This window comes from Quercus robur, chromosome 1 (assembly GCF_932294415.1).
Source record: "Quercus robur chromosome 1, dhQueRobu3.1, whole genome shotgun sequence".
NCBI classification, from domain to species: Eukaryota; Viridiplantae; Streptophyta; class Magnoliopsida; order Fagales; family Fagaceae; genus Quercus; species Quercus robur.
The window spans coordinates 48,059,463-48,083,698 of record NC_065534.1 but is presented as its reverse complement, the minus strand read 5'-3'; the positions used below and the strand labels follow the sequence as shown (position 1 = coordinate 48,083,698).

General features: G+C 37.8%; 1 pseudogene; it reads right to left on the bottom strand.

Annotated features, from left to right (window-relative positions):
- Nucleotides 1–1,329: 1,329 nt before the first annotated feature.
- On the bottom strand, nt 1,330–24,071 carry LOC126712648 (putative leucine-rich repeat receptor-like serine/threonine-protein kinase At2g19230; annotated as a pseudogene).
- Nucleotides 24,072–24,236: the final 165 nt, after the last annotated feature.

Here is a 24,236-nt window from a genome sequence, read left to right as displayed (position 1 = left end):
TTCCAAAATAATTAATGCATTGTTGTTTAAAACTTTTTCTTAGGATTGCATCTTTAAGCATTTGAGCATATGGTTCAATTCCATTTAACTCATAGGTACCAATCAAGCTTACATAGTCCCTCTCTTTTCTTTGGCACTAACATATTTTCATTGTCATCTTTTTTGCATGGTAAAAATGAGAAAAATTGTGGATGACAACATGGTGCTATCCTTTCAACCTTCTCTTTTTATTATTACATTGTAATCTATTTGTATATAGTAATTAGTATTCACATGCTAATCATGTAGTAAATAAGTTCTCAAATGCTATAGTATGTATTATTTCTAGCTATGTGGTAAATATCCCTCACATGCTATTTATGTATTTATCTCACATGCTTTGATTGTAAGTATTCATTGACGTGAATATTCACATGATATATTATAAGTAAATAAGTACCCACATGTGTGTGTGTGTGTGTGTATATATAGTTTGTGTAATACCTTTTTCCAAAAATCAAAATGCCAAGTATTTTAAGATGAGGTACTATCCTTTGGATAGGCAGTGTGGGGTGCCTGACACCTTTCCCACACGTAATTGAACTTCCAAGTCCAAGATCTTTAGTTCGAGACTTTTAATTTACCTTAATTAACAAACCCTTAAAATTGGTTTAGCTAATTAGGTAACTTAAAATGAGTTAGACAAATAAGTGACCAATCACACCTAAAACAAAACCAATGGTTGGTGGCAACTCTTAAAATAAAAATAAGAAAAAGGAACTTACACACACACTTCACTCTAAAAGTACATACACACTAAGAGTCATGTCGCTAAGGACTCAATGTGTGATAAGCCAAAAGAAATAGGGCAAAAGTCCTAACCTAGCTTTCTTTCTCTTTTTGGGGTGTCCACATATCTCTCCGTTAAAAATATTAGAAAGTATTAACTAGTTGAGTTACAAAACTCTTGAAGGCACATATATATACTTATATAGAGCGAGTGAGTCACTGTAAATCATTTTGCATACATATTCCATGGTTTATGGTACCAACTTATCAACGGTAAGTTGGTTATGTGTTTTAAATAATTAAGAAAAAAAATTATCTTTTGCATATAATAATAATAATAATAATTCATTCATTCACCATAAAAATTATGCATCATTGTATCTAATATGCCCATCAAAAGCTATGAAAATACATTATAATACATCACTTGAACTTAATTGAAAAATAGTGAGAAACATGAAATAAGTATATAAAAAGTTTTTATATACAAATGTATTATTATATAATTTGTCATATTTGCATAGACGGAGGTCACGGAGCTCCTTACCACAAAGTTTTTGTTTAGTATAACTGCCTAACCAGGGCAGCAATATCTGATTGAAGCTCCATGGTGGACATTTCATTGACCTCAGTTGCCATTGTTTGGCTACTTCCATGAGCCATCTCCAGCACCAAACATTCCTTTAGTTCTACCAATACTTGACTCATATCTGGCCTTTGGATTGCAATTGATGGTATGCATGACATGGCTATCTCCACAGCTTTCCAGACAGAATTGGTGTAGAATTCTCCATGTAACCTTGAATCAACTATGCTTCCAATATCCCCACTTTCAATCACAGGATAAACCCAATCAAGTATGTGAGTGTTTTTTTCAAGTTTTCTCATTATTGCTGGACGACCGGTGATTAGCTCAAATAGAACAATACCAAAACTATAAACATCACTTTTTTTATTTAATTTTCCAGAAGCTTGAGACCTGTATGTAAAACACAAGTGATTTTTGTTGTGGTTAAAGATAGAACAATCAAATACAGAAAATGGTTCCTATGCAAAGATGTTGATAAGCTGCGAAATCAAATAACTAGTTGAATTAAAATAGTGGTTAAAGGAGTACTTGGAGAATCTTAATGATGCTAAGGAGACTTGGTGGTGGAATGAGGAAGTTCAAATAATATATATATATATATATATATATAGAGAGAGAGAGAGAGAGAGAGAGAGAGGGGCCTACGTAGATGTAAAGACACCACTTATTTAAATTATGAAGAGGCAAAGAAGGGAGGAAAAAAGTAGCCCAAGATGCTATATTTAAGGCTTACAATGAATTATGTAGTAGTTGGTGACAAAGGATGGATAAAAGAGTATCTTTAAACTAGCAAAGACAAGTAGAAAGGAAAACAAGAGACTTGAATTGTTCTAAGTGTATTTAAGATAAAGATCAACGAGTGTTAATAAATGAAGAGGAGAACAAAAAGTTATTTCGAAACATTTTATTAATGGTAGCCATTAAAGAAATTGAATTGATTAAATCAGTTGAGGATAAAAATGTAGGTTTGTTTAAGAATTAGGTGGTCAGGGTAAATGATGCATTGAGGATCGGGTGGAAATAGGAAAGACAAGAGATATAGTTTTAGTAGATGAAATTAGATGTGTAATCAATACTAAGTTATAAATTTGGAGGGGTGATTTAGAGTCTAAAAACTTTAGATTAAGAAGGAATAAAACACAATACATGGAGTGTACATAAGTTTTGCAAAAGTAGAGACATTAATCATGAAGATGTTGTAAAATTTTATAATCAAAAGATACCAAAGAATGAATATTTTTGATATATTTGATCAATAATTCGTAAGGATTGAGAGTTTGAAGAATCTATGAATCATAAGATAAGAGTAAGGTAGATAAAGTGAAAAAGTATATAAGATGTATTTTGTGTTTGTAGAATACCTATTAAGTTAACTAAAAAATTAGAACTGTTATTGAACCAACTATTCTATGGTATTGAATGTCCGGCCTTAAAAAGTAACATGTTCATAAAATGAGTATAGTTGAAATGAAAATGTTTAAGGTAAATAAGTGAAAATCCAAGAAGAAATATAGTACAAAATAAAGAAATATTTTTAAAGATAGGTGTGACTCTTATTGATTAAAAGACAAGAGTGAGAGTTGTTTGAGTTGGTTTGTTCATGTGTATGGGAGAGCAATTAATGAACCAATAAGTAATGATTTGATTCAAGAGAGGGAATTAATAAAAAGAACTAGAAGAAGACTTTAAATAACATTGGTAGAGATATTAAAAAAATGACAGTTTGGATGCAAACTAGTTTGGAGGAATTCCTCCAATTGGGTAGGTGGTACCATAAGAAGGAGACAAGTGTTCTAGTCATGACTAGATTAAGTGAACTAACAACCCCTAAAATGTTAACAATGTTAAACTTTCCCCCTTCCCCTTATTATTTTATTATTTGTGTGTCTTGGTAACTAAAATAAAGAAAAGTGGGTGTTTTTTTTAAAAAAATGAGAGAAATAATAAAATTAATAATGAAATAATATTTTAATGAAATGAAATAGAGCATAGAATAGGGAATCTAATGTGGATGTTTTGAAAAGTGATTAACTAAAATGCGAAAAGTGGGATCTTATCCTAAAATAGAGAGAATTTTAGGAAAACTAATATGAATTCTTATCTTGAGCCTTACTTAATAGCTGAGGGTATTCATAGACCCTTAGAAAATTTTGATTGGTTACACCTTATTGTAAAATCACATAATATCATGAACTTTGCATCTTAAATTAAGAATTAAAAACTTAATATAGCTTTTAAGTGGAGTTTGTGGTATGCCTTTATGTTAGAACTCATTTCTCTCTCCTTTGTGTGTGTGTTTGTTTCTAAGAAAAAGAAAAAAAGAAAAAGAAATTAACATTCTTTTCAAACACACCTTTTGAAAAGTTTTGACTCTTCCCTTAAATTTGACAGAAAATCCTATTAGACAAAGGGTAAGGTGCTTATTACTAATAGCCAAGAGTTAGGTTCTCCACACACACACACACACACAAAAGGGAGGGGAAGTACTTTTCGCCCAAAAATAAAGATTGGCATTACTCAATTTTGAAGTTTAAGGAGAGATTACAACAACACCATAATTAAGTGGTGAAAGTATAGTTAACCCTATTTCTTTGCCAGTTTGTGCATCAAGGATAAAAGATATAAGTAGTGGAACATTTCAACATAATAAGGTTTATTGTGTTGCTAAATCTATTAGAAATTACATATACTCCACTTGAAGCTAAATATATTCTAATTTTTTTAATGAATAAAAAAATGGCTCGTAAGTGTGGTCTTTGCCCCCTCACCAATAAAACCCCCACATTGCATTATGGCGTGAGATCACCCGAATACTAATGGGTCTTGCCTAAATATATTCTAACTATGGCTAAAAAGTATATAAAATGCATAAAGTCATCACACTTACTCAGGATTGAGATACCCTAGTGTACCAGCTAGACCAGTGGACACATGAGAGTCATTTTCAGTTGCAAAAGCCCTAGACAACCCAAAATCAACTATCTTTGCTTGCATGTTTTCATTTAATAAGATGTTGGACATCTTCAAATCTCTATGGATTATAGGTGGCTTGCAACCATTATGTAGATACTCCAACCCTGCAACTTCACCAATAAGCAATAAGTATGCAAACAAAGAAATAGATGCTATAGAGAGATAATGATGTGATTAATCTATTTCTAACTGTGTGCTGCATCCATTGCAATTTGAAGTCTCTGATTCCAATTCAAGACATTTGTATTGGTCACTGCAGCCAAAATGTATTAACTTGTCTTCAGTTGCAGTTGTTATGGAAGATAATATGGTTTTGCAATCACACTAGAATAATAATAATTCTGAAATGATCAAATATTTAGTTGAGACTTAGTTTTCCTAGTGTATTCCTTGCAACCTTTCACTTTTAGTAATGTTAAGAAGATAACATTTTCTTATAATTTTATTTTTCCACAATTGTTAATATGGCTTGTTGTGATTGGACTAATATTAATTTTAACTGGGACAACTACTGATATCACTTTTAATATGCATCAATATTAGTAGTTTTTTTAAATAAAAAAAGAAAAGAAAAGAAAAAGAAACTTGTATTCAGACTTATTGTTGCTTTGATTTCATTCCCCGTTCTTCATCCCATCCCCCCCCCCCACCTTTTTGCCCTTTTTGTAACTAGTCTTACGTCTCAAATTAGTGTATCATGGAAAGATCTTCTAGTTCCTTGATGAATTTTCAATCTTTTCAAACTCCTTCCCCACAAAAAAGGGGGGAAATTGCACTTCTCCCTTAACAATGATAGTGTAGTTATAATGACTTATAAACTTTAAATCTGAATAATGTCCTCATTTAACAATTGGTAATAAGCATTTTGCCTCCTTCAATTGGGATTTTTTTTCTTCAAATTCAATGCAAAATTCCCCCATTGTTGGATTTTTTGTCAAATTTGAAATTTGTCAATCCCAATTTTTTTAGAAAATTTGACCTTTGTATTGAATTGGATGAAAATCCTAATTGCATGGAACAAAGTGCTTATAAATACTAATAGTTAAAGGTAGACATGTGAGCTAACAGTTTAAATTAAAGACATTCTAGACTGATTCTTTTTACTTCTCACATAGGGTGAGTCTTTCTTCTCACATAGGGTGAGTCTTACTTCCCTTTCTTTTGGAAAGGGTCTCTTGTAGTCAAGTGAGGGTCTCAACATGGATGGAGAATTCATTGAACAGTTACAACGGATCAATTTGATGGAGGAGGAGGAGGAAGTGTGTCAGGCGAGAATAACACGGAGAAAGGAAATTCTAGAAGAATGCTCACTAAGTCTTCTAGGCCGTTTCCTTACAACTCAACCGTACAACCAAAGAGTGGCAAAGAGCATGCTTAGAGCAGTGTGGAAGATGGGGTCGGATTTGAGGATTATGGATATCGGTGATGGATTATTTCAGTTCAAATTCACCCTTGAAAGTTAGTTAAAATGGGTGTTGAATAATGGTCCGTGGAGTTTTGATAATCACCCACTGGTACTCAGACGGTGGGAGAGAGGTATGACAGCTGCATCAGTGACATTTCACACACTCCCAATGTGGATTCAGATTTGGGGGTTACCTTTTGGTCTCCTAAAGGAGGAGACCGGAAGAGATATCGAGAATGGAATTGGAAGGTGGTGGAGATTGATGCAACGGCGTTTATGACAGACCAAGCCAGGTTCATCAGAATAAGAGTGGAGGTTCCTCTAGACAAGCCTATCCGCAGAAGGGGTGTTGTGTTAAGCCCGGAAGGAGACAAGCTATGAATTGGGTTCAAATACGAACGTTTGGTTGGTCTTTGTTTTAACTGTGGGATCTTTGGACATGAGGTGAAGGACTGCTCTACACCGAGGGTCTTGGGACAAGTTGAATCGCCATATGGAGAATGGCTAAAGGCAGGTCGTTGGCGGAAAGAAGATAATGGCACAAGGAAAGGGGCTGATACACGGCAACCACCAAAGACTGCTGGCTCGTCGGTGAACATCCGTAGCGGTTAACATCCGTTTCAGACAAGCGAATCTCCATTACCCCAAAATCATGGCGCATTAAATGCATTAAATGCGAATCAAGGTAACGGGATTAATGGAGATACAACGGGTCAAATTGAATCATCAAGCCGTGTGTTAATTGGGGAAAATATCTCGGAAGTAAAGAGCCCGTTTACTGAGGAAACAAGTAACGTAGCCGCAATTACTGAGGAAACAAGAAACGTACCTAAAGTAAAGAACCTAGTTTCATCCCATGAGCTGTTTAGCATCCCTGTTGATTACGTGCGTGATAATAACCCACACAATAACCCACCCATGCCAATTAAAAACTCACGTGAGAAGTCACGTGACCTGGGAAAAAAAAATTAGCACGTGAAGCACCAAAAGGAACTTGGAAGAAAATAGAGAAACAACCTAAAGCCACGATACCAAACCCTTCCCAACCCACCATCAGTAGCTTGAAGAAGAGAATAGTGAGGGAAGACGTAGAAATCTCAAAGAGCAGTGTATCAAGTTCAAAACGGATCAAGATTTTGGAGGTTACCCACAATGACCTGTGTTCAATGGCGGCGGCTGCGGATCAGCCCCGTCGAGTGCAATGATTCTCATAAGTTGGAATTGCCGAGGGCTTGGGAACCAACGTGTAGTCAACGTCCTCTCTCACTTGGTGAGGGAAAAAGCTCCCAAGGTTTTGTTTTCAATGGAAACAAAAAGAATTGTGGAAGAGATGCGATGGATACAAGAAGACTTACCCTACCGATGTATGCTAGCAGTACCTTGTACGTAATGTAGAGGTGGTTTGGCACTTCTGTGGAAGGAGGAGGTTAATTTACACATCCAAACCTACTCACCCCATCACATAGATGCTCTCATTCTCAATAATGAACAACACCCGTGGAGGTTGACGGGTTTCTAGGTTGGCCGGAGGATAGTAGGAAAAAGGAATCATGGCAGCTCCTACGACATCTCCACACTATATTTTCAGTCCCATGGCTATGTTGTGGTGATTTTAATGAGATCTTGACCTCCTCTAAGAAGCAAGGAAAATTACCGAAACAGCAACAACCAATGACACAGTTTCGGTCTACACTACTCCATTGCGGGGTTGGTGGATATGGGTTTTCAAGGAAATATATTCACATGTGTAAGGTTGAATTTATTCAACCATCTAATTGGCTTTATTCCGTGCCAAATTTGCTTGTAATTCAGCATTTAGTAACCCTGTATTTAGGTGGGATTGTTGTAAGGGTAGTGAGTGAGATAGTGTGAAGATTGCTCAAGAGTGTGCAAGAAAACAGAGTGTCGCGGCTGGGACTCGCGACTGGACTCGCGGCTTCAACCCGCCAGAAGATGCACACGTGCCAAGCATGCTGGAAGATGAACAGTCATGCTAGCTGGAGCACTACAGGACAAAACAGGAACAACTGGCCATACGGTTATCTCGCGACTGGAACTCGCGACTTAGTCAAGCCGCGAGCCACCCCTGTTTTGGAAAAACCTGACGTTTCGCATTCCACTCCTCTTCAGTATAAATACCCTTTTAACCCACGATTGAAAGAGAGCTTCCAGAGAGAATTTTGAGAGAGAAACCCTAAAGAAAAACCAGATTGTCTCACCCACAATCTCTACCTTAGAGTCTCATCAAAATCCCTCACTCTCTTCCTCTCCATTGTCAAATCCTTGAGAGGCCATTATACCAAACCTGGTTCTCACCATTATCATCTCTGTGAGACAGTCGTTTGGAGTTCTGGGAAGCAGTTAGGAAGGAGCCAATATTCATTGGTTGATGCTACGGTGTAGTAGCGGAATCCGGAAAGCTAGAAAAGAAAAAGGTTCGGCGCAACCTCGTTGGAGCAAGAAGCTTGGAGGGCTTAGGTGCATTGGGTAGATTAGGCTTGGAGGGTCTATTGCTGTCCTTGTATCCCAACTGTATTTTCTAGTGGATTGATTACCGCTTGGAGGGCGGCGAAGAGGTTTTTCGCCGAGGTCTTCGGTTTCCTCTTCGATAACATATCTGGTGTTATCGCTGTGTTTGCATCTTCCTTCCTCTCTATCTCTGCCTTTACATTATCTGCTGTGGTTTATTTTGTTGTGGCTTAGATAGTTGTTTAATCAATACCATGTTATAGCATATGTTAAGTTTCCGCACACTATTGTTTAACATATTGCGTGTGTTGATTAAATTGGTTTTTGGGGGTCTAAACGTTCAAAAGTGTTTTTGTACACGTTTTTGAACTTTCAATTGGTATCAGAGCGGGTACACATCTGTTTGGTTTTTACTACCATTGTGTGATCCTTGACTCCCTTTCTTTTGAGATGGATAGGTCTCAATCCCTTAATGCACCTCCATATTTTGATGGAAGTAATTATGCATTTTGGAAGGTTCGTATGAGAGCCTTTTTATGCTCTATTGATGAATCCGTGTGGGATGCTGTTGAGATTGGTTGGGCCAAACCTGAGGCAGCCAAATCCACATGGGATAAGGCAGCACTTGCTGCATCTAATGCTAACAGTAAAGCACTAAATGCTATTTTCTGTGGTGTGTCTCCAGATGAATTTCACAGGATTTCTCACATTACTATTGCCAAAGATGCATGGGAGATTCTGGAAACAACTTATGAAGGCACGAAGAAGGTGAAAGATACCAAGTTGCAAATGCTGACCACTCGGTTTGAGGAGCTCAAGATGAGTGAGGATGAGTCGTTCGACTCGTTCTATGGGAAGTTAAATGAAGTGGTTGTCAGCAAGTTTAACTTGGGGGAGAAGATGGAGGATTCTAAGATTGTAAGGAAGATCCTTCGATCATTGCCGGAAAGCTTCCGTGCCAAAGTAACAGCCATTGAAGAGAGCAAGGATCTTGACGACATCAAGGTTCAGGAGCTGGTTGGTTCTCTACAAACCTATGAAATGTCGCTGCCAAATCAACGGAAGGGTAAATCCATTGCTCTAAAGACTGTTAATGAGAAGGTGGAAGATCAAGGCTCTTCGGGAGAAGATATGGTGGACAAGGATGTAGCCTATCTTGTTAAAAATTTCAAGAAGTTTTTGAAATTCAAAAACAATGGAAAATTTGATGATAAGAGAAAATTCCAAAATTCTGGAAGGGAGAAGAGGGATTTCCAAAGGAAAGATGGAAAAGAATCCCAATCCACAAAAGGTGTTACTTGTTTTGAATGCAACGGGCATGGACACTTCAAGAGGGAATGTCCTAACTATTTGAAATCAAAAGGCAAGGTGTATGCCACGACCTTGAGTGATTCAGACTCGTCCGACTCAGAATCTGAAGAGAGCTGTGATGGAGAAGGGAACTACTCAGCTTTCATGACTATTGCTCATGTTGAGTCTTCGGATGAATTGAATTTGCTTGTTCAAGACCTTGGAGAACATAGTGAGGATGACTCACTAGGAATTGCTGAAGAATCTGAAGCTGAAGAAGAAGAAAGCACAGCAACTCTTCAAGAAAATTACAACTCACTTTTGGAGAAATCAGGTGAATACACAAGGGTAGCCAAGGCTGCTGTGAGAAAGATGAAGAAGGCTGAGGAGGACTACAAAAGTCTCCTAATCCGGTATAGGGAGGCCAAATGCGAGATTGAAACTCTTAATGGTGAGCTGTCCGAAGCCTACACTAAAGTGAGATTCCTTGAGAATGAGGTTGTTCAAGCAAATGCAAAAATAGAGAGGGTCACCACCAAGAAGCTTGATGATGTTATATCATCTCAAAAGAGCTTCTCAGACAAATCCGGACTGGGATATACCGGAGGAAGTAGCTCAACTGGAAATGTCACTAAAGAAGTGAAGTTTGTGAAGTCCAAAGATCCAGTTGTAGCTGACTCTACGAGTGTGAACCTCGAGGTGGAGAAAAAGAAGAATGTGGTGGACCAACGGATGCTGAATCATCGGAATCAGTCTATGGGCAGGTCTGAGTCTCGTGCCAAGTCACGTCCTCGACCACAAAGAGGTCCTAGAGGAATGTATGTGTGCCATTATTGCGGACTTCAAGGGCACACTCGACCGAATTGCCAAAAGCTGAGAGCAAAGAACAGTGCTACTCCTCAAAGGTCAGGAGGACCAAGAACTGATAGGAGAACTTGGGCAGGGGATCAACCTAGAGAGCAAAATGGAGATCCCGGAATGATGGACGTGATGAAGATGATTGGTGCATTTACCAACTGCTTGGAAAGCTTCTCACGAAGGTTTGAAAGCCCTAACTCCCGTACCCAATCCTTTAAGGAAATCACCCCAAACGCAAGTGCCGTGTGGGTGAAAAGGGGTACTCATGCATAAGCATTACAACATGTCCATGCATTAATACTTCCTATGCTTTGTGACTATGTTTGTTCGGTATGCTTGTTGCTTTTGATTTTGTTTGTTTGTTTGTGAATATTTCTTAATTGTGTTTTATCAATCTTTTTGTTTCTTGAGTCAAAAATCCAAAAATTACATAAAAATTTGAAAATCAAAAAGGCTTGTTTGACTTTGTTGAGTTTTGTCTTAAAACTCGTTTTGCCGTGTACCTTTGTGCTAATGGCTTTGTGCATTTTCGAACATTACTTGTTTTCATGCACTTATATCACTATGGGAAAAATCTTGAAATCTATGTGATTGTTGTAAATAGATCTTCAAACTTGTCATGAATGATTAGTGAATGGTTATGTTGATCTTGAAACATGCATAGACTTGTGTCTATATCTCTTCCCATTTTTTATTTTTTTGCTAAAAAGAGCTCACTAAATGTAAATCTCCAAATGAAAAGAGATATTGAGCTGCAAAAGCCTGTCGCACATTCTAGTATTTGACTAGGAAAAAGGGTAAGCGACCTTATATCAAAAGTGAAATTTCTTTTAAAAAGGCCAAAGGCCTGTTCTTCAAAGAATAATGTTGTCTATACCTCTCACAATGAGAGATGATTGCCTCAAAAGATCAAATGTTATGGCTGAAAGTGGAGTCAAATGAAAGGCTCCAAGTTATGTTATCAAGTTGTGTGGGAAGTCATATATTCATATTTCTATAATTGAGATTGGTCACATGATCTAGTGCTAATTGTGTATGCCTTGGTTGAATTGATCATTGAAGCTTCACATTAGACAAAGGACTATTTCATTGTTGATATCCACACACAACACACAAGTTTATGTTTGATAAATGCCGTATTCATTTGTGTGATTGTACTTGATAAAATGTGTTTTCACATGCTTAATCTTTGTTCATTCAAGCACAAAAAGATTTTTGAGTGTTTTAGGTGGTTTTGGAAAGTATTTTGTTGAAAAACCTGAAAATTTCAAAAATCCTGTTTTTGCCCTGTTTTGGCGGCTCAGTCGCGGGTGTGTCAAGTCGCGAGCCTCAGTCGCATCTTCGCTGGTCTGTTTTGGCGACTTGTTCGCGAGTGGAAGGTCTAGTCGCGAGATTCACTCAGAGATTTTCGCGGCTCCGCTCGCGACTCACTCGCGGGTAGACCCTCCAGTCGCGAAAAACACTTAGAAAAATTTTTCAAAATTTTCCTCTTGAGTGCTTTGGCGGCTTGAGCTGGCGACTGTGTGGCGACTTGAACCAGTCGCGAAAATCGCGTGTTTTGCAGAAACAGGAGCAGTTTTTAAACCTCTTTCAGTTTTCCCTCGAACTTTTGTAACTGTTCATCTTCTCTTAAAACTGCTGTTTTCTCCCAAAACTCGTCGTGAATCCATTTTTCAAACCCTTTTGGTGCTTCGTTTCTTCTCCAAATCATCAAGAAAAGGTATGGGTTTTGCTTTCTCAAATCTCAGTTTCTTTTTCCTGCATATTTCTGTTACTGTTTGGACTGGTATTGTGTTCGTTATTTTTTTCTCTATGTGTAATGGGTATGGAGTATCCTGTTTTGATATTGTTCTAACCTGTTTTCATGCTGAGCAGTCAATGTGTTTTTTCATTGTTCTGAATTTTTGCTGATTATTGAATCTGAGAATCTGTTCTGAAATGGGTTTGGTGTTCATGTGACTTACTCATTACTCTTACCTGAATATTGATGTGTGGATGTTTGGTTTCTTCATGATTGCAATATTTTCCCCATGCTCATGTCTCTGATGGAGTGTTTTATGTTATCTGTTCAAAATGATTCAAATGCTGTTTCCTATTGCATATCATGGTCATGTTAACCTGTCTCATTGACAGTTGTGATGTATTTCTTCTTCTTGGTGCACTTTTACCAAATTTGATGCACGGATTAGTTTGTGTTTCTGTGTTTTGTTGGAAGGTTTGGTTGGGTCTGTATTTTTTTTGGTCTGGGTTTCTACATTGAAATATTGGTTTTACTGAATCTTGTTGACAATCTTTTGTGGGGTATTGTTGCTTGGTTCTTTTCTGTTGGTCTGTTCTCTTGCAGATGTCTCGTCGATCTTCCAGGGGTAAAGACATTGTTTCTGACGAACCAGCAACCCCAGTTGCTAAAAGGACTCGTCTATCATCTCAAGCATCTCAAGATCCCAATGAGGATAGATTCAGAGTTCCCCTGAACTCACACGCCTACTCAAATGTATTTGACAAGTCAACAACTATAGTGGAGCGGGTAGTAGAGTTCAACACCTTAGGGACTACATTCATCCCTCGAATCTTTGAGAAACGAGACTGGGCAAACCTGTTCGGAAACTTTGATGATCCAATGGATGAGCTGGTCAAGGAATGCTTCTCCAATGCATCTGATCTTGGACCTATCCTCATTTTCTGGGTCAGAGGAACTGAGTTTAGTGTTACCCCAGACTCCATCGCAGATCTTCTTGGCATCACCAGACCTCAGAATGTGAATTTAACTCCCTATGATGAACGAAATCCAGAGGTTGGGGAAATTCTACAAATCCTAGGACACGATCATGAGGTGTCTAGTGCAGGAACTTCCATCAGCACCGCAAAGTTTGCACCTGAGTTGACCACACTGAAGTTGATCATGTTCACCAATCTCTACCCACTGTCCAACACTACATTCATCAATCTTGGGAGAGCTATATTTCTGTGTGATCTCATTACCGGAGCCCCCATTGATATATGTGCTCACATCTACTACAACTTGAGGAAGACCGCTTGTCGATCTACAGCTCGAGGAATCATTCCATTTTGCAGTCTCGTCATGAAACTCATCCTTAGTGCTGGCATTACTCCTCCTGCAGATGGTAAAATGTTGACTCGTCAACGTCCCATTTCTTTGTTCACTCTTCAAGCGAGCAGAAGTCACTCCTCCAAATCACCAAGACATGCTCACATCTCTCCGGGTCCTTCATTTGCCCCTGACTCAGAGACACCTGCACATACCACATCTGCATCTCGTGATGTTCCTGAAGCTTCACCGGCTGATATTCCGCAAGCACAAACTGCTTCTCCTACTGACAGAGTTGGCAGTGTTCTTGAGCATATTCAGAAACGGGTTGATGAGCTTGTGGCACTTCTCTACTCCACAAACAACCATGTCCAAATGCGACTCGAGACCATGGAGAATCAGCTAGATGAGATTCAACGAAAGTTGGATGAGAGTCTTTAGCTATTCGTGACAAAAAGGGGGAGAGCATTCAGTAAGGGGGAGAAAAGTTCAAAGGGAAGTGTGCATAGTGATAGGGGGAGTACACACACACACATAATTTTGTTTTTCGTCTTATCTTCAAAACTTATGGTTATTTTGGTTTTGATACACTGTGTTTTGGTGTATAACTGTTTCTAACTTTCTTCATATACTCTTGGATAAACTTTTATATATGTTTGATGATGTTATTCAGGTATTTGTTGATTTGTACCCATATGCTTTTGTAAGCTTTGAGGGTTTATGTTTTATGCATAGTTTGTGGGCCTTGTGGTATGTACCATGCTTAAGTGCAGCCTTTATGCTATGTTGAAATCAGTACTTTAAATCTAAATGTTATGCATTATGATTGTTGTACTGTCACTCTTGTGCCCTTGTAGGATTGTTCCTAGATGCATATGCCTTGTGTGCTATGCATTGGTTGAGTGTTGTACATACAAGTGTCTTGCCTTGGGCTTGTTAACTTGTATGTCCTTGTGTTCATTCCAAGTGTGAATGAACACTGTGATCACTACCTTGTGGTGTTCACTTGGTTGATCAAGCCATGGTTTGTTCATTAACTCCATCTTATGCTTGATCTTATATTGCCTGTTTCATATGCATTTATAATTTTCTGCTTACAATGATCATGGTGTATTGTTGTGTTTCAGGAGTTTATGTTCATATGATTCAAGTGCTTCACAGCTTCTAGAATTAGGTGTGAGTGAGTTTTGATCAACTGTTCCCAACTCACATGTTAAGTCTAGAGTCTGTTTTAGGGTTTTGTCACGGAATAGCCAAAGGGGGAGATTGTAAGGTTGAATTTATTCAACCATCTAATTGGCTTTATTCCGTGCCAAATTTGCTTGTAATTCAGCATTTAGTAACCCTGTATTTAGGTGGGATTGTTGTAAGGGTAGTGAGTGAGATAGTGTGAAGATTGCTCAAGAGTGTGCAAGAAAACAGAGTGTCGCGGCTGGGACTCGCGACTGGACTCGCGGCTTCAACCCGCCAGAAGATGCACACGTGCCAAGCATGCTGGAAGATGAACAGTCATGCTAGCTGGAGCACTACAGGACAAAACAGGAACAACTGGCCATACGGTTATCTCGCGACTGGAACTCGCGACTTAGTCAAGCCGCGAGCCACCCCTGTTTTGGAAAAACCTGACGTTTCGCATTCCACTCCTCTTCAGTATAAATACCCTTTTAACCCACGATTGAAAGAGAGCTTCCAGAGAGAATTTTGAGAGAGAAACCCTAAAGAAAAACCAGATTGTCTCACCCACAATCTCTACCTTAGAGTCTCATCAAAATCCCTCACTCTCTTCCTCTCCATTGTCAAATCCTTGAGAGGCCATTATACCAAACCTGGTTCTCACCATTATCATCTCTGTGAGACAGTCGTTTGGAGTTCTGGGAAGCAGTTAGGAAGGAGCCAATATTCATTGGTTGATGCTACGGTGTAGTAGCGGAATCCGGAAAGCTAGAAAAGAAAAAGGTTCGGCGCAACCTCGTTGGAGCAAGAAGCTTGGAGGGCTTAGGTGCATTGGGTAGATTAGGCTTGGAGGGTCTATTGCTGTCCTTGTATCCCAACTGTATTTTCTAGTGGATTGATTACCGCTTGGAGGGTGGCGGAGAGGTTTTTCGCCGAGGTCTTCGGTTTCCTCTTCGATAACATATCTGGTGTTATCTCTGTGTTTGCATCTTCCTTCCTCTCTATCTCTGCCTTTACATTATCTGCTGTGGTTTATTTTGTTGTGGCTTAGATAGTTGTTTAATCAATACCATGTTATAGCATATGTTAAGTTTCCGCACACTATTGTTTAACATATTGCGTGTGTTGATTAAATTGGTTTTTGGGGGTCTAAACGTTCAAAAGTGTTTTTGTACACGTTTTTGAACTTTCAACATGGAACAATGGTCGCCCTGGGGAAGAGTTTGTACAAGAGCGCTTGGATAGAGCATGTGCAACCTTGGAATGGAGAGCTATGTTCCCTCACGCTAAGGTAACTTGTCTCCAATCTATCTATTCGGATCATATTCCCATTCTCATAAATCTGTCCAGGCTGAATCAGATGTGCAGGAAGAGGAAAATTCCAAGGAGGTTTGAAGAAAAATGGGTGCGCCAACCTGGTTGTGAAGAGGTGATCTGTGCATCATGGGAATCTGAAATTGGAGGAGGCAGCCCTATGTATTGCTTGTTTGAGAAGATCAAAAAATGTAGGCAAGCATTAGTCACATGGAGTAGTACCACATTTGGGAACTTTAAAACAAAAATACAGGAAAAGCAAAAGGCTTTAGAAGAGCTATCTCTTAAAAATGATTCGGATAATCAGCCATTAATCAAAACCCTAAAAAATGACATCAACACACTCTTCCATCAGGATGAGATTTTCTGGCGCCAAAGATCAAGATCCATTTGGCTACCAGCAGGTGACAAAAACACAAAATTTTTCCATCAAAGAGCTAGCCAACGGAGTCGAAAAAACCACATTTCAGGGATCACATCTCATAGTGGGGAATGGTGCACTTCTGAAGACCAAATTGCAGAAACAGCCATCCATTATTTCCAGGACTTATTTACATCATCGAACCCAACTGATTTTGATGGGGTTTTGAACTCGATGGATCACTTGGTTACTCCAGAAATGAATGGTACTTTACTCCAACGGTATAACCCGGAGGAGGTCAAGCAAGCCTTGTTTCAGATGCACCCATCAAAAGCACCAGGACCCGATGGTATGTCCCCTTTTTTCTTTCAAAAGTTTTGGCATATAGTGGGTCAAGATGTAACAAAAGCAGTCCTTTCAGTTTTAAATTCTGGTCATATGTTGCACAAGATGAATTATACCCATATTGTATTGATCCCAAAAAATAATGATCTCAAACACATGTCTGATTATAGGCCAATAAGTTTGGGCAATGTAATTTCTAGAATTATTTCTAAGGTCTTAGCTAATCGCTTGAAACTTGTACTCCCTATGGTTATCTCTGATGCCCAAAGTGTGTTTGTTCCTAACCGCCTTATTACTGATAACACTACTGTAGCCTATGAGTTGTTACACAGGATGCAAAACCGAAGAAAAGGGAGGATGGGACAAATGGCAGTCAAGCTGGATATCAGCAAGGCTTATGATAGGGTGGAGTGGGGATTCTTGCGCTAGATAATGCTAAAATTGGGCTTTGATCCGAGATGGGTGCACTTGGCTATGGAGACAATCACCACGGCCTCTTATTTCGTTCTAATCAATGGGGAATCACGAGGTTTCATCACCCCATCAAGAGGTATAAAGCAAGGAGACCCACTCTCACCATACCTGTTTTTGCTTTGTGTTGAAGGCCTATCTACCATGCTAAGGAAAGCTGAAGGAAGCCACCAGTTAAGGGGCATAAAATCTTGCAAACAAGGGGTGTGCATCTCTCATCTTTTGTTTGCAGATGATAGCCTCCTATTTTGTCGAGCCACCATGGAGGAGTGCAAGAGGTTACTTGACCTTTTGGAGACCTATGAGGCTGCATCGGGGCAAGCGATTAATAGACAAAAAACTTCATTGTTTTTTACCACCAATACCAAGCCGGAGGTGAGAAGAGCAATTCAACAAATGTTGGGGGCAAGGATTATGTCCAACACCGAGAAATACCTGGGTCTACCTATGGTAAGTGGAAAATCAAAGGTCAATACCTTTAAAGAGCTCCAAGAAAAAATAACCAAGAGGGTGATGGGGTGGAAGGAGAAGTTTATATCCAAAGCTGGCCGTGAGATCCTAATTAAGACGGTGGCACAAGCCATACCAACATATTCCATGAGTTTGTTCAAAATCCCCAAAGCTATTTGTGACAACATCAATTCAGTTTTGGCAAAATATTGGTGGGGACAAACCAAGGATGAGAGGAAGATTCATTGGATTAATTGGCAAAAATTGTGCATACATAAAAAGAAGGGAGGAATGGGTTTTAGAGATGTATCGGCGTTCAATTTGGCAATGTTGGCCAAGCAAGCATGGAGGCTCATTCATAATAACCAATCACTCTTCTACAAGGTCTACAAGGCAAGGTACTTTCTTAACTGTAGCTTTATGATGGCAGAATTGGGGTCAAATCCATCTTTTGTTTGGAGATCTCTCTTGGTTGCAAGAGATGTGATAAGAGAGGGGTCTACATGGAAGATTGGAGATGGCCGAGCCATTGGGGTCTTATCACACAAATGGCTGCATAATGGACCGGTTTTCCTTCATGAACCTGATGAGCAGATGCGAGTGAGTGACTTGATCAACCATCATACAAGACAATGGGATAGGGGCAAGCTGGTGGCTACATTCACCCAGAGCACATGTGCACAAATTTTAGCTCTCCCACTTAACCACCTCAACTCACAAGATACTCTGACATGGACAAAGAACAAGACACAAAAATTCTCGGTTAAGTCAGCATACCAAGTTGCTCTCAAACTGAAATCTGCTGGTTGGGCAGAGCACTCTTCAGCCCGAGAACATGGCACCACTTGGGGAAGAATTTAGAAGCTGAATGTCCCCCCAAAAGTGCGGACCATCATATGGAGGGCATGCTGCAACTGCCTACCAACGCGGAGCAACCTATGTCAAAGGAGAGTCCGAATTGAGGCAATATGCGAATTCTGTCGACAGGTACCAGAAACAACGTCCCATGTGCTATGGTCTTGCCCTTTTGCAATGAATGTGTGGGCTTTGATAAGAGGCCGTGTTCAGAAATGCAGCAATGAGGTGGATGATTTCTTCCTGCTCTTCAAAAAAATGCAGACAGTGTTGGAACAAGAAGAGATGGACAGGTGGGCAGTCATGGCCTGGAGCATTTGGAACGCAAGGAACAAGTATTATTTTGATCATGTTCAGCTTCAGCCAAGGATCATCATGGAGAGAGCATATAGCGTGTTAACAGATTACCAATCTTGTATGGCAGCATAACAAATTGAGAGCTGATGTAGAATTACGCTACTGTATTTTTTCCCTCGGGGTCATGACAGAGGGTGTAGTCATTACACCACCCCCCCCCCCCCCCCCCCCCAAGTCAAGCTAGTGTAGCTTTGACCTTACTTGTATTATCGTGAGTTTGATTCAATAAATTTTCTACCTTTCGTTCCCAAAAAAAAAAAGTTAAAGGTAGACATTAAAATTGAAAATGCTTATAAGTTATAAATACTGATAGTTGAAGGTAAACATTAAAATTGTATTATTATTAAGGGAAAATGCAATAAACCCCCCCAAAAAATAGAAATAGGATTTGACATTTGGTGCATCACTAATTTGCATATAATTTGCCTACCACAGGGTCATTATAACTTAGGTTCTCCATCAAGGAAGAACCGAGTGAACATTGTCATCGAACGTAACACATGCACTTGACCACCAAAAACTACTTAAATACATTTTCATAGGTGGAACCGTGGAAGTCCCTTTTGATGTTGACTAGGCAATATGGAATGTGGACACTAGTTACAGGAATTGGTTAGATATGCTTTCTTGGTGGACACTACCAATTACAAATTGTAGTTCTGAAACAACCTTGCCATAGACTAATCTGCTTTTAGTTTAATAAGTTCACACATGTTGAGTCATAAATGAATCACCTTGAATACAGTAGTTTATTTATACCTGATAAATGTTGTTGTAGGTTGCCATTAGCCATGTACTCATAAATGAGTGCTTTGTTTTCATCCTCATCACAATACCCAACAAGAGAGAATAAAAAGTTGTGCCTGCATTTAAAAAGTTGTCATAAAAAAAAAAGTTGTGTTTTTCTTTTCCCATAAAATTTTTTTAAAACTATTTCACAAATCAATAAATTTTGTTAACTTTTCCATGCAGTTTCATTTTTCATGCTATCATATTTCTAATACAATTTTGAAATTTTCATTATTTTCAAATAATGAAAGAGAATACAGCACTCTTAATCATGATCTAACCTCTGCTCGAAATTCCTTATACCCTTGCTTTGATGATGGAGAAATCAACTTAACAGCAACTTGAGTTTCATCATTCAAGATGCCCAAATATACTTTTCCAAAACCTCCTTCTCCAATAAGGATCTTAAAGTTATTAGTTATTCTCACAACCTCAAAGTAGTTATATTGCGGATTCTTCAATTTGAAGTTGGATTTTTGTAGTCATATCTACAATAAACGAAATGATCACATGTAATATATGTAAAGTTGTGATTTTCAACTATGTTTTATGTTAGTTTTATTCCATGACAAAAAGTGTTGTAATTGCTCTAATTTTGTTCCTTGTATTTTGTGGGATTTTATTGTATTGGGTTTAGTATTAAGTTGGTGAAGACTCAAGCTTAAATGAAGAATCAGTGGATTTTGTGAGAAGCTCGCGAGAAGCTAAGCCGCGAAAGAGCATGTGAGGAGCACATAACTGGAAGCTGAAGAGTCGTGCCAGACTGTCGTTTTCGCGAGTGTCTTGCGGGTAAGGCCTTCCCGTGAGACAGTCGCGAAACATTCTGCCTGGAGGATTTTTATGTGTGAATTCCTTACCCTTCACCCATATTATATATACCCTCATTACCCACAAATGTAAGTGAGATCATTCAGAGAGAAAAACCCTAGATAGGTTTTCTACAACACACACACCCATCTTTTTGAAAGAGAGCTACTCATCCTTAGTGAGAATTAATTGTAGCCTCTTCTCCTTCCCTCTCCCATTATCATACCTTGAGAGGAGATTTGTACCCAAACACAATCCACACATTTTCAGAGTGTAATGAGTGTTTTTGGTGTTGCTGGGAAGCATTAGAAGATGCCAAGGTTGGCGGATGCAACATGGAGCTTGTTGCGGGATCCGGAGAGCTAGACAAGACACGGTTCCGAGAAGTCTTGTTGGAGTAGGAGCTTGGAGGGCTTAGGTACAGAGGGTAGATTAGGCTTGGAGGGTCTCTTAGTTACCCATGTATCCCAACTGATTGTCTAGTGGATTGATTACTGCTTGGAGGGTGGTGGAGAGGTTTTTCGGAGAGTTCTTCGGTTTCCTCTTCGATAACACGTCTCGGTGTTATCTGTGTTTGTATCTTTCTTCCCTACTCTTGTTCATTTTATTTTACTGCTGTGTTGTTTTAAATATGAATTAGAGTAGCTCTCTTACTTGTTTGCTTGCATTTACACTATTCCGCACTTAGTATTAAGTTAGTGTAAAATCAATCAAGCCGTAATTTGAATTGGGGGTCTAAACAAGCTCTTGTGTTTTCACATATTTCGAGCTTTCAATACACATAAAAAAGGAAAGAAATTTTTGTTCCCTTAATCTTGAATTACTTAAACCTATATAAATAAATATCAAAACCCGCAAATTTCTAGTGACTGCCTCCCACAAATATCATAGTCTAACCATCATAAGCAACACTGTCGCCATAGATTTCTACTACAAATTTAAATGGGGAATTATTGCTAGAACAACTATTGAGTGACCAAAATGAACTAAACCAAACCTCTTTGAAAAAAATCTAAGCATACTTTCTCTATACTCAACAAAGCTTCCACTACTAGAAAATATGTTTATACAACGAAAAAAAAATCATTGCAACAACATCAAAGTAATTGCAATAGTTGATACAAGATATTGCAATAAAATTTGAGACAATAGGTTTGTGCAACAAAAAAATACCATTGCAATAAACTCTAAATATTTTAATGACAACTTTCATACAATAATATATATGTTATGCAATAGATAATTATTTCATATTTGTTATAGTAATAGATAGTAAATTTTATATTAAGTTATTGCAATGATAATTTTGTTGTAATAAACTATCATTTTGATTTTTTTTTTAACAATAAAATACAAAAATAATTGATATCAAGTTATTACAATGATTTCTTCATTTTAAATTATTGCAACAAATTTTCCTAATGTAGTATGGTATCAAAGCTTCTATTGAAATTGAAAATTATAATTTATTATTACAACTATTTTTTTATACAATAATTTATACTATTGCAACTTTTAACTTCTATGAACTGTAAATTGTAAATTTGTAATAACAATTATAAAAAAGAAAGACGGAGATTCTATCCTTTTGCCCTTAATTTTTAAAAAATTTAGCAATATACCCCTATTTCGAAACTATATAGGGATATGCCCCTGTTTCGATACTCGATTACCTTAAAATCGAGTTTCAATGAAATACTCGATTTGTAGAAAATCGAGTTATGCCGAATAAAACTAAAAAAAAAAAAAAAAAAAGCATGGAACTCGATTTTAGGGAAGTCGAGTTCCAAAACGCCGCTATAGGGCTTGAAAACGTCACTATAGGGCTTGAAAACGCCACTATAGGGCCCTTGAACTTGGTATGGGGATTTATAAAAAATTTTTGCAGGAAAACGCCGCTATAGGGTTCTAAAATGTCACTATAGGGCTTAAAAACGTCACTATAGGGCCTAAAAAGCCACTATAGGGCACCTAGAACAGAACGATTACACTTATAAAAAAATTTTGCAGGTAAACACCGCTATAGGGTCTTAAAACGTCACTATAGGGCTTAAAAACGCCACTATAGGGCACCCTGAATATGGGCCAATCACACTTATAAAAAAATTTGCAGGAAAACGCCGCTATAGGGCTTTAAAACGCCACTATAGGGCTCCCTGAATTTAGGGCAATCACACTTATAAAATTTTTTTTTGCATGGAACTCGATTTCCTGAAACTCGAGTTCCATGAAATTATTTTTTTTTTTTTTTTTTATTTTTTTATTTTTTTATTTTTATTTTTTTTAAGTTTGATCGGGCATAACTCGATTTTCTACAAATCGAGTATTTAATTGAACTCGATTTTAGGATAATCGAGTATCGAAACAGGGGCACGCTCCTATATAGTTTGCAAACAGGGGCATATTGCTAATTTTTTTAAAAAATTAGGGGTAAAATGCCAGAATCCTCAAAGAAAGACATACCTTGTCTTTTCCATTTATAGATACTCAGGGCACAAAAAATGAACAGGAGAACTAAAACTATTGCAGATGTTGCAACAATTGCCACGACAATAAGCTCCTTTTTCTGTTTCTTCTCCTCCTTCGTACATGGAACCTAGAGACAAAGATCCGACATTTCCTCAAGACTTGCATATTCGAAACATGTCATGAAAATTCAGTTTTTAAGAGATAGATGAGATTAACTATATATATATATATATATATATATATATGTGAAATTCTATTTACAAAACAAATGAACATAGAACCTCTATATTGGTTTTGCATGTTTAGAAAGCAGTAGCTAAGGGGGGGGGGGGGGGACTTGAAATTAGAACAACTAAAAAGTAAAGAAAATGGAAATAAATAGCATGAAAAACTAACCTCAAGATCAATGATCCATCTCTAGACTTCTGTATAAGAGCCTCTAGAACTGAACCATCAAGCTTGTTTCCACTTAAATTACTGCCTGCAAATATAGTGTAAAATAAAATGTCATTTCCTACTTGCAAGTAGTTCAATAACTTACAGAGTCTTCAAATTTGGCAATTGTGCTAAAAATTGTGGTATGTTTCCAGTCAATTCATTGTACGATAGATCCCTAAAATTGACCAAAGAAAAAAATAAATGTAAACATTTAACAATAACTTTGGGTAAAGAGTAAAGATATCCATGGATTTGAAGTTAAACTATTTGCTTTTGACACTGATAAGTGATGACAACCTCACATTGAATACTATAGTGCTTGCATATAAAGCTTAAAACATTTCTCCACAACAACAATACTTTTAATTGCATGACCTACATATAAATTTAAAAGTTTGTCCTCCACAACATCAACCACATTTACTTTGGATTTTTAGAGAGAATCCACTAAGACTTTATTCATGTACATGTCAAGATATCACTTGAACCCAAAACGTAAGAATGCAAAACATATATCTGACTTTTTGTGTTTCACACTTTATATTCCACCAATCATGATATATTATATGATTGATTCTTTTTTTCTATTTTAAACATAAGCGGTTTATAAGAAAAGACAAATAAATACATAGCAAGTTGTAATTGGTAGAGTATAAGGAAAGTTAAACTTTTGCACACTCACATCAAACTCAAATGCTAAAATAATATACCATTCCATTTTTTTACTTACAAGTAAAGTAGTGCTATGAGGTTGGAGAGTGAAATTGGTATCTCCCCTATCAATTGGCTTGAGCTCAAGTTCCTGCTTGTAATTTATCAAAGAAGAAAGAGTTGATGTCATTGTTGCAAAATCAAACAAACACACACACACAAAAACAAATGAATAATGAATGTTTTTGAGTATTACAGCAGAACCTATTTCGTCTAAAAATTTTCCTTAAGAGCTTTTTCTCAGTTAAATTTCAAATCCAAGCATTGTAATTTATAAAAAAACCTAAATTGTTAA